Here is a 9,843-nt window from a genome sequence, read left to right as displayed (position 1 = left end):
TTCAATTGGATATATATAGTAGGATCTTTCCAACACAATGTGCTTGCCAAAGGATAAAATGTAAAAAGGAAAGGTGAAGATCACCATGACTCTTGCAAGGTATAAGACAAAAGTAAAAGATAGGCCCTTCGCAGAGGGAAGCAGAGGTTTTCATGTGCTTTTAGGGTTGGATGCACAAAATCTTAATGCAAAAGAACGTCACTTTATATTGCCACTTGTGATATGGACCTTTATTATGCAGTCCGTCGCTTTTATTGCTTCCATATCACAAGATCGTATAAATCTTATTTTCTCCACACTAATAAATCATACATATTTAGAGAGCAATTTTTATTGCAATGCAACATGACAACTTACTTGAAGGATCTTACTCAATCCATAGGTAGATATGGTGGACTCTCATGGCAAAACTGGGTTTAAGGATATTCGGAAGCACAAGTAGTATCTCTACTTGGTGCAAAGAATTTGGCTAGCATGAGAGGGAAAGGCAAGCTCAACATGTTGGATGATCCATGACAATATACTTTATTTCAGATATAAGAAAACATAACCCATTACGTTGTCTTCCTTGTCCAACATCAACTCTTTAGCATGTCATAATTTAATGAGTGCTCACAATCATAAAAGATGTCCAAGATAGTATATTTATATGTGAAAACCTCTCTTTCTTTATTACTTCCTATTAATTGCAACGATGACCAAGACTATGTTTGTCAACTTTCAACAACTTTTATTCATCATACTCTTTATATGTGAAGTCATTACTCTCCATAAGATCAATATGATCTCTTTATTTCTTTTTATTCTTTCTTTTTTTCTTTAATTCCCTCACGATCATAGCAAGATAATCAAGCCCTTGACTCAACACTAATCATTATTATATATAGCTCACGGACTCGATTACATAGAAGGATCATAAAGCAAAACTCAAAACTAAATCACACTAAAACTTTATTCTACTAGATCAAGATAATACCAAAAGGATAGAACTAAGAAAAACGGTAAAGATAGGAGTGTGATGGTGATACGATACCGGGGCACCTCCCCCAAGCTTGGCAGTTGCCAAGGGGAGTGCCCATACCCATGTGATCATGTCTCCTTCTTTGGAGGTGAAGAGGATGGTGATGATGAAGATAATTGTGCCTTCAGCTTTTTAATATTGTACTTGAGAAGAGCAATTTCCTCCTTTAAATCATCGACCTCCGATTCCAGCTTCAAGATCTTGTCACATAAATCTCCTTTGCTTTTCTGCCGAAAACGAGAGGGAATAGATCGGTTGTTAGACAGTTTAGCCCTCTTAGGAAGACTAGACTTCTTAAACTTCACATGCATATCGCCAGGTTGAGGTAGAGGGACATCCTCCTCCTCCGAACTTGAATCGTTGGTCCTCATCAAATGAGCATCCTCCTCATCATCCGTAGTTTGACCACAAGGAGATAGATCCCCATAGGTATTTGGGTCAGCAACGAGATGTGAGACATAGCTCTCTCCATCGGAATCCTGAGATGACATCTTGTTCCAAACCTGCTACAGAAACAGCTCGAAACAAAAACAGAGGATATTTGCGTGATACAGTGGTCAAAACCTTCGGGAGATTATATAATGAATTTTTACTGACCAAAAGAAGTATCGTGCAAGAAAATGGAGTCCGGAGAGCACACGAGGTGCCCACGAGGCAGGGGGCGTGCCTAGGGGGGTTGGGCGCGCCCTCCACCCTCGTGGAACCCTCGTGTCCTTCCCAGACTACTTCTTATTTTCCTATTTTTCTAAATATTCCAAAACGGAGAAAAATTACCATTAGAACTGTTTTGGAGTCGGTTTTCTTAACGTACCACATACCTATTCCTTTTCGGAGTCTGAAACGTTCTGGAAAGTGTCCCTTATGTATTCCTCCGGGGTTACGGTTTCAATAACATTGGTTTCAGCATTTCTAGGATTACCTGAAATATAATGTTTGATTCTTTGACCGTTCACCACTTTCGGATTTGTGCCTTAGAAGTTGTTGATTTTTATGACACCGGAACGATAGACCTCCTCGATAACGTAAGGACCTTCCCATTTAGAGAGAAGTTTTCCTGCAAAAAATCTTAAACGAGAGTTGAATAGCAACACATAATCACCTACATTAAACTCACGCTTTTGTATCCTTTTGTCATGCCATCTTTTGACTTTTTCTTTAAATAGTTTGGCATTCTCATAGGCCTGGGTTCTCCATTCATCAAGTGAGCTAATGTCAAATAACCTCTTTTCACCGGCAAGTTTGAAATCATAATTGAGCTCTTTAATGGCCCAATATGCCTTATGTTCTAGTTCAAGAGGTAAGTGACATGCTTTTCGATAAACCATTTTATGCGGAGACATACCCATAGGATTTTTATATGCAGTTCTATAGGCCCATAATGCATCATCAAGTTTCTCGGACCAATTCTTTCTAGATCTATTAACAGTCTTTTGCAAAATTAATTTGAGCTCTCTGTTACTCAAATCTACTTGACCACTAGACTGTGGGTGATACGGAGATGCAATTCTATGATTAACATCATACTTAGCAAGCATTTTACGAAAGACACCATGAATAAAATGTGAACCACCATCAGTCATTAAATATCTAGGGACTCCAAACCTCGGAAAAATAACTTCTTTAAGCATCTTAATAGAGGTGCTATGATCAGCACTACTAGTTGGAATAGCTTCTACCCACTTAGTAACGTAATCAAAAGCAACTAAAATATGTGTATAACCATTAGAGGAAGGAAACAGTCCCATAAAATTGAAGCCCCAAACATCAAATGGTTCAATAACAAGTGAATAATTCATAGGCATTTCTTGACGTCTACTAATATTACCAATTCTTTGACATTCATCACAAGATAAGACAAACTTACGGGCATCTTTGAAGAGAGTAGGCCAATAGAAACCGGATTGCAATACCTTATGCGCAATTCTATCTCCAGCGTGGTGTCCTCCATAAGCTTCGGAGTGACACTTGCGTAGGATCTGTTCCTGTTCATGCTCAGGTATACAACGTCTAATAACACCATCTACTCCTTCTTTATGAAGGTGTGGGTCATCCCAGAAGTAATGTCTTAAATCATAGAAAAACTTTTTCTTTTGCTGGTATGTGAAACTAGGTGGTATAAATTTAGCAATAATGTAATTAGTATAATCAGCATACCAGGGAGCAGTACGAGAAGTATTTATGACAACTAATTGTTCATCAGGAAAGCTATCATCAATAGGTAGTGGGTCATCAAGAACATTCTGTAACCTAGACAAGTTGCCTGCAACGGGGTTCTCAGCTCCCTTTCTATCAATAATATGCAAATCAAATTCTTGTAGCAAGAGAACCCATCTAATATGTCTAGGTTTAGCATCTTTCTTCTCCATAAGGTATTTAATAGCAACATGATTAGTGTGAACAGTTACTTTAGAATCAACAATATAAGGTCTGAACTTATCACAAGCAAAAACAACTGCTAAAAATTCTTTTTCAGTAGTAGCATAGTTTCTCTGGGCACTGTCTAGAGTTTTACTCGCATATTGGATAACATTTAATTTCTTATCAACTCTTTGCCCTAGAATATTTTAAATGTCAAAATAATCATAAACTAAAATATTTACTGTTGGTTATATTCCACACAGTTGCCACAGTCAGTTGTATGATTTTTGAAAGTGCCTAGCTATTTTAAATGAAGCCCTGAAGTTACAGAATAAAAGAAAACAGAAACAAAAGGGAAGAAAAGGACTTACCTGGCTTACCTGTCGCGGCCCAGTTGGCCAGCCCACCTGGCGGCCCAGCCCACTGGCCTCCTCATGTCGTCTTCCTCCTTGCCAGAAGGACGCCGGGCGTGTGCCCCATGCGCGCGGCCACGCGCCCCGGCCACCTCCTGCTTGCCTCTCCCCCTCGACGGTCTGGACGCCCTGGATGTCGACACGCACCCCCGACCCCTCTCACTCTTCCCCGAGACCCTCCTCCCCTCTGCTCCCTCTCTCTCGCTCGAACCCGAGCGCCGCCATCGCCACCGACGACATTCGCCGCGGCCATAGCCATCGCCTCGCCTCTCCGTTGTGTCCAGACGCCCCGCAGACGTCCGTATCATCTCCACGCTGACGCATGCAAGCTCAAAGGCCTTGAATCATCGCCATCGTCTTCGTCTTCAAGCTCGGGCATCGTCGACCGCCACCACCGATTCACCTGCTTCCGGCCTTCCCCAAGCACGCAGAGCCTACCCGTCGACGCGCTGTGAGATCTCCATCCTTTCTCCCTCGTTACCTCCGTACCTTTCGACCCCTAGCATCAGCAACTGCCGTGGCCGAGGTTCCCCTGCCGCCGGGCATGTCGCCGCCATCACTGCAGCAGCTGGAGCTCGATTCAGAGCACGTCACTGCGCTCAGGAAGCCACCAGGAGCCTAATGCACATGCTAACTCGCCCTCCTGTGCACCACAACGCCAACCCCACACTCACCCGAACTCCCGCGCCGCCGCGAGCTCACTTCCGGCGAGCTCCGACCAACCCGCGACCTCTCACCTGCTCCGTTGGATGCGCGCGAGCGAGAGCCTCCTCCCTGTGCCCTTCTCTCGCCCAGCCGCCTCCTGTAGCGCCGTCCCATGTGGACTCCGCCGCGCGGGAAGGTCGCCGGCGGCTTAACTCCGGCCGTGTCGATGTGCCGCCGTCATTAGTGGCTAATGACGCCACTAACTAACCCCCTCTCTCACTGACTACGGGCCCCATGCCTTAATTAACCCCGGGATTTATTCCCTGTTTAGTTTAGATTAATATAGTCGGCCCCACATGTAAGTTTGACCATGCCACATCATCCTTGACCCGGACCCACTAGTCAGCCTCTGTCCCTGCCCTGTTACACTGACGTGCGGGTCCCACTGGTCAGGTTCGACCTGGACCGCCTCTATTGACTTGCTGATGTCACACCGACGTCATGCTTACGCAGTAATTTTTTTGGGATTTTAAATAAATCAAAAATGATTTATTATTTTCAGGAAATACCCAAACCTTCTAAAAATCATATAAAATCAACCATAGCTTAGAATGAAATAAATTATATATGAAAAATGACCAGAAAAATATGAAGAATCTGCTTATGGCATTCTCATGCATGTTTGAACAACTTACAACCACTACAATTTGAATTAATGGTATTTGGAATGTCTCATGTGGAGTTCGAATTTGAATCTAGTGTTCGAACCAACTCCATTTAAATCGTTGCTAGCTGCATTAGCTCAAAAGACAGCATATTGACATGTCATGATCATGCATCATATTGTGCATTGCATTGATTGTGTTTTCCTTCTCTGTTGCCGGTATTTGTTCCCTCTCGATAGACGTGCTTCCGACGATGAGTTCGATGACACCGATGAAGAGCTATAATATCTTCAGAAGTGCCAGGCAAGCAAAACCCCCTTGTTCATTCCGATACAATCCCACTCTCTCGCTCCTGCTCTCTTTTACTGCATTAGGACAACAACGATTCAACTGTTACTTGCTGCAGTAGTTGAACCCCTTTCCTCTGCATGACCTGTCATTGCCACAGTAAATAGATGAAACCCACTAGCATGAGTAGGAGTTGTTTGAGCCCTGATGCGCCTACTCATTCATGCTTGTTGTCATGCCTGCTACTGCTTAGAGTTGAGTCAGGTCTGATTCATCAGGGATGAATTGGAGTGTGTGAACATGTTCTACTGTTGAGAGCTAAGTGTGTGAACACGATTTGGTAAAGGTAGCGGTGAGAGGCCATGTAGGAGTACATGGTGGGTTGTCTCATTGAAACCGTCCTCAGGAACTGAGTTCTGTGTTTGTGATCCATGAACAGCTACTACCACGCGTTGGGCCCGAAACCAATGGACCCTCTCGACTTATTATTCGCCTTGATCTCTGTCCAGGAGTTGCAACTAGTTTCTGGTGTTTGTAGGATATGTGTTGGAGGCCGTGCGTAGCGCTGACCCTAGGGGTGGGCTATGATGTGGTAGATACACCGTGGCACGGTGTATCAGGCGCCCGTTTGGTGTCTTGGGAACCCTGCACACATCGTTTGGGGCTGTGAGCGAAACCCCGGCCGGATCTCCTCGCGGATGGAACCCGAATAGGCGATAAACCTAGACTAGAGACTTGTGTTGTTAATCAGGTCGTGGCCGACTCCCTTGCCAGGCTTCCGCTTGAAGGTTGCCGAGATACACGACGTGTACATGGTGGTAAGTGGCGAGAGCGTGTGTGAAGAAGTACACCCCTGCAGGGTTATAAATGATCTATTCGAATAGCCGTGTCCGCGGTAAAGGACTTCTGGGTTGCCTGTACAGTTCATAGACAAGTGAAAGTGGATACTCTAAAACTCGCAAGATAAGCGTGAGTGCTATGGATGGCCTTCTCGTAGGGAGACGGGAGTGGATCCATAGTGGTGTATTGATATGGTGAATATGTGGACTCGTGTGTGCCACCTCAAAAGAGTTAGTTGCAGTCATAGTTTAGGATAGCCACTGAGTCAAAGCTGGCTTGTTGCAGTCAAACTCCACCACCCCCCTTGTTGATACTGATGCATATGTAGCTAGTTCTGATGTAAGTCTTGTTGGGTACATTTGTACTCACGTTTGCCTATTTTATGTTTTGCAGAGAGACATCAGTCTTGCTACTAGTTCTGTGTGGACTTCGACGTTTAGCTTGATACCTCAGCTACGATCTTGTGCCCTCGGCAGGATCTGGTAGATACTCAGGCTTCTCAGCATTTTTCATTTGTAGATGTCTGTACTCAGACATGTTAAGCTTCCGCATGTGCTTTGAGTTGTATGCTCTGAATGTTGGGTCATGAGACCCATGTTTGTAATATCTCGCTCCTCGGAGCCTAATGAATAAATACTTGAGTCGTAGAGTTATGTTGTGATGCCATGTTGTATTTACACATATCGAGCATATTGTGTGTATGATTGAAATGCTTGGTATGTGTGGGATCCGACAACCTAGTTGTTTATCCTTGGTAGCCTCTCTTATGGGGAAATGTAGTCTTGTGCTTCCATGAGCCATAGTAGTCCGCTACAGCCTGGTTCACCGGAGTCCTGCTAGCCCAACACTACTGCTCTGGAACACTTGACTGGCGACATGTGATTCACTTCGTTCCTGTGTCTGTCCCTTCGGGGAAATGTCACGCGGTGACATCCGGAGTCCTGCCTAGCCTGCTACAGCACAGTTCACCGGAGTCCTGTTAGCCCAGTGCTACAGCTCGGATTCGCACGCTGCTGACCGACATGCTTGATGTTGATTCATGTATGCATGTCCCTGTAAGTTAGTGCCACTTTGGGTTCACGACTAGTCATGTCGGCCCGAGTTCTCTGTCATATGGATGCTAGAGACACTATCATATACGTGAGCCAAAAGGCGCAAACGGTCCCGGCCATGGTAAGGCGACACCCGTGGGAATACCGTGCGTGAGGCCGCAAAGTGATATGAGGTGTTACCGGCTAGATCGATGTGACTTGGAATCGGGGTCCTGACATGCAAGTTTTGAAAACATGAGGATGCAATGCACATGATGACATGGCAAAGTGCAACACGCAAGCTAATGACATGGCAACGACGGCGAATAATTGGGAGACACCTGGCGCATCGGTCTCGGGGCGTTACAACTCTCCTCCACTAACAGAAGATCTCGTGCCGAGATCTCAGGAACGAGACATAAGAGAAAGAGGATGAGGTAAAACAAGAGCTGAAGAGAGAAGATGAACAAAGTCGAGAGCACTCAGGTAGAAAAGAGAAATGATGATTATGACAAGAATCAAAAGCTCAAGGAATAAGATAGACTCCAAAACCACTTCGGCCAGCAAAAGATAGAAAAGGAATAATAACAACGAATTGGGATAGCATCCTAGTTGAACATGGAATGGAATAGAACATGAACTTGACACAATGGATCGATACTTGACGAGAGAGACAACATCATGCCTCCGGAAGAACAGAAAAAATGGAATGAACAGAACAAAGAAGAAATGACATCTTCTACCACAATTGAGTTGAAAGCATCCTTGCAAGGAAGGATTGAACAGAGTTGTTGGAAATTCAACAGCGAAAAGAATAAGCTTGTTGTGGACTTATTGAAATCATCTCCAAAATTATGAGGTGATAACCGACCACAACTGGAAATGATTGAATAGCTGAGAAGAACGAATAAATGCAGAACTCCACTTCAAAATAATATGGAGAATTATTTGCACTTCGAGACGCTAGAGGAAAAGATACTTGCTCTCCTCCAACAAGAATCTTGACGAACACTTGAAGGATGAATTAAATCTTTACGAACCACTGTGAAGAACTCCGGTAACAAAAGGTTCACGTGATAGAATTGAAGGATGAAAAGAATAAGATTAAAGCCTTGCGATGATTTAGATGGAGTTTCCGACGAGATGACCGAGGAAACTTTGAACTCCGGAAAAGAAAAGATGAAACTTAGAACCGAGAGATTACTCATCATGAACAATCTCCGAAGGAAGGAATTAATCAACTTGATGAAAGAGGAATAAGAATTATGTTATGCTTACCCTTCATCAATTAAATTGATGAGAAGAAATGGATTGCATACAACTTATTTGCATTGGAAAAGATTATGGGGAGATATAGCGTAAAACTTGGGAAGGTCTTCCTGAACCACCTGTAGGACTGGAAAGAATGAATGAATTGATATGATAACAGAGGAATCTTGAACGAACCACCATGAAAAATGAATGAAGAAAGAGAATTCCTCGTCGGGAAGAATTAGAAAACGAACGAAGATACTTGAGTGAATCAAGATGCAAGAGAACGAAGAGATCGCGAACTGATTAAAGAATGCTTGAACGAAGCACCGGTACAAATATGGCAACGAATGAAGCTGAAAACTTGGAACGAAGAAATATTCTGAAATGGAGCCCTCCGGATAATCAAAATGGAAAAACAACTCCTGAAATACTCCGGATGGGTAAGAAAGGAATCACACGATTGGAAACAATTTGAGAGGATAACATCAAGCTAGCACCACGAATCTTCTAGAGAACGGACAAGATTTAGGGGAAACTCTTCTTCGGTCTTCCAATGTTGAGAATGACGACGAGAAACATCATTAAAATTGTTGGCATACTCCAGAAAATGAAAAGAGGAAAGGTTGAACCGAACAATGAAAATAATATGAAATTGATCTTAGAACAACATCTGACTGATGAAATTCATCCTTACGTCAAACTTCGAAAAGAATTTGAGAATAACTCCGAAAAAAATAGGAGAGTCAGGTAAGATCCTGGGAAAAGACCTGTGGGTTAGGGCCCACTGAAAAGAAAGCACCGTTGGAAAGGATTGTTTGAATGAGAAATGATGCACCGGAATGATTGAAAGACTCGAATGAGGTGACAACCTCGAATTAATTTGAACACAAACACGAATCTTCTGAGATGTCTTGAACACTCCAGAAGAATAAACTGGCGAGAGGCGAATGAGCAAAGGAAAACACTTGAGCCAAAGAAAGGAATATGATCAACCCGAGAAACATGAATTGAATCCACCAAAGAAAACTAGACGAACCATGATGAAGTTGACAAGAATTCACCGGCTGAGACAATTGAGGAAAGACTGCAGAGGCTCTGAATGAATGAAATTGTTGCTCGAATAGAGGCTCAGACTCCGGGAAGAAAAGGGTTGGGAGGCCGGGAAAAACAAAGGCAACTTTGAACGGGGAACCGACGAATAACTTGAAGAGAAAAGCACCGGTTGAAATAATTGAGGAAAGAATGCAAAGGTTCACACGAGTAGGATGGATACTCGATTACGGACTCCGGCTCCAAGAAGAAAAAAGGGCAGGCGGGTGGGAAAAAGA

Source organism: Aegilops tauschii, chromosome 6 (assembly GCF_002575655.3).
Source record: "Aegilops tauschii subsp. strangulata cultivar AL8/78 chromosome 6, Aet v6.0, whole genome shotgun sequence".
NCBI lineage: Eukaryota > Viridiplantae > Streptophyta > Magnoliopsida > Poales > Poaceae > Aegilops > Aegilops tauschii.
The sequence above is the reverse complement of the archived record's forward strand: the minus strand, read 5'-3'. Positions refer to the sequence as shown.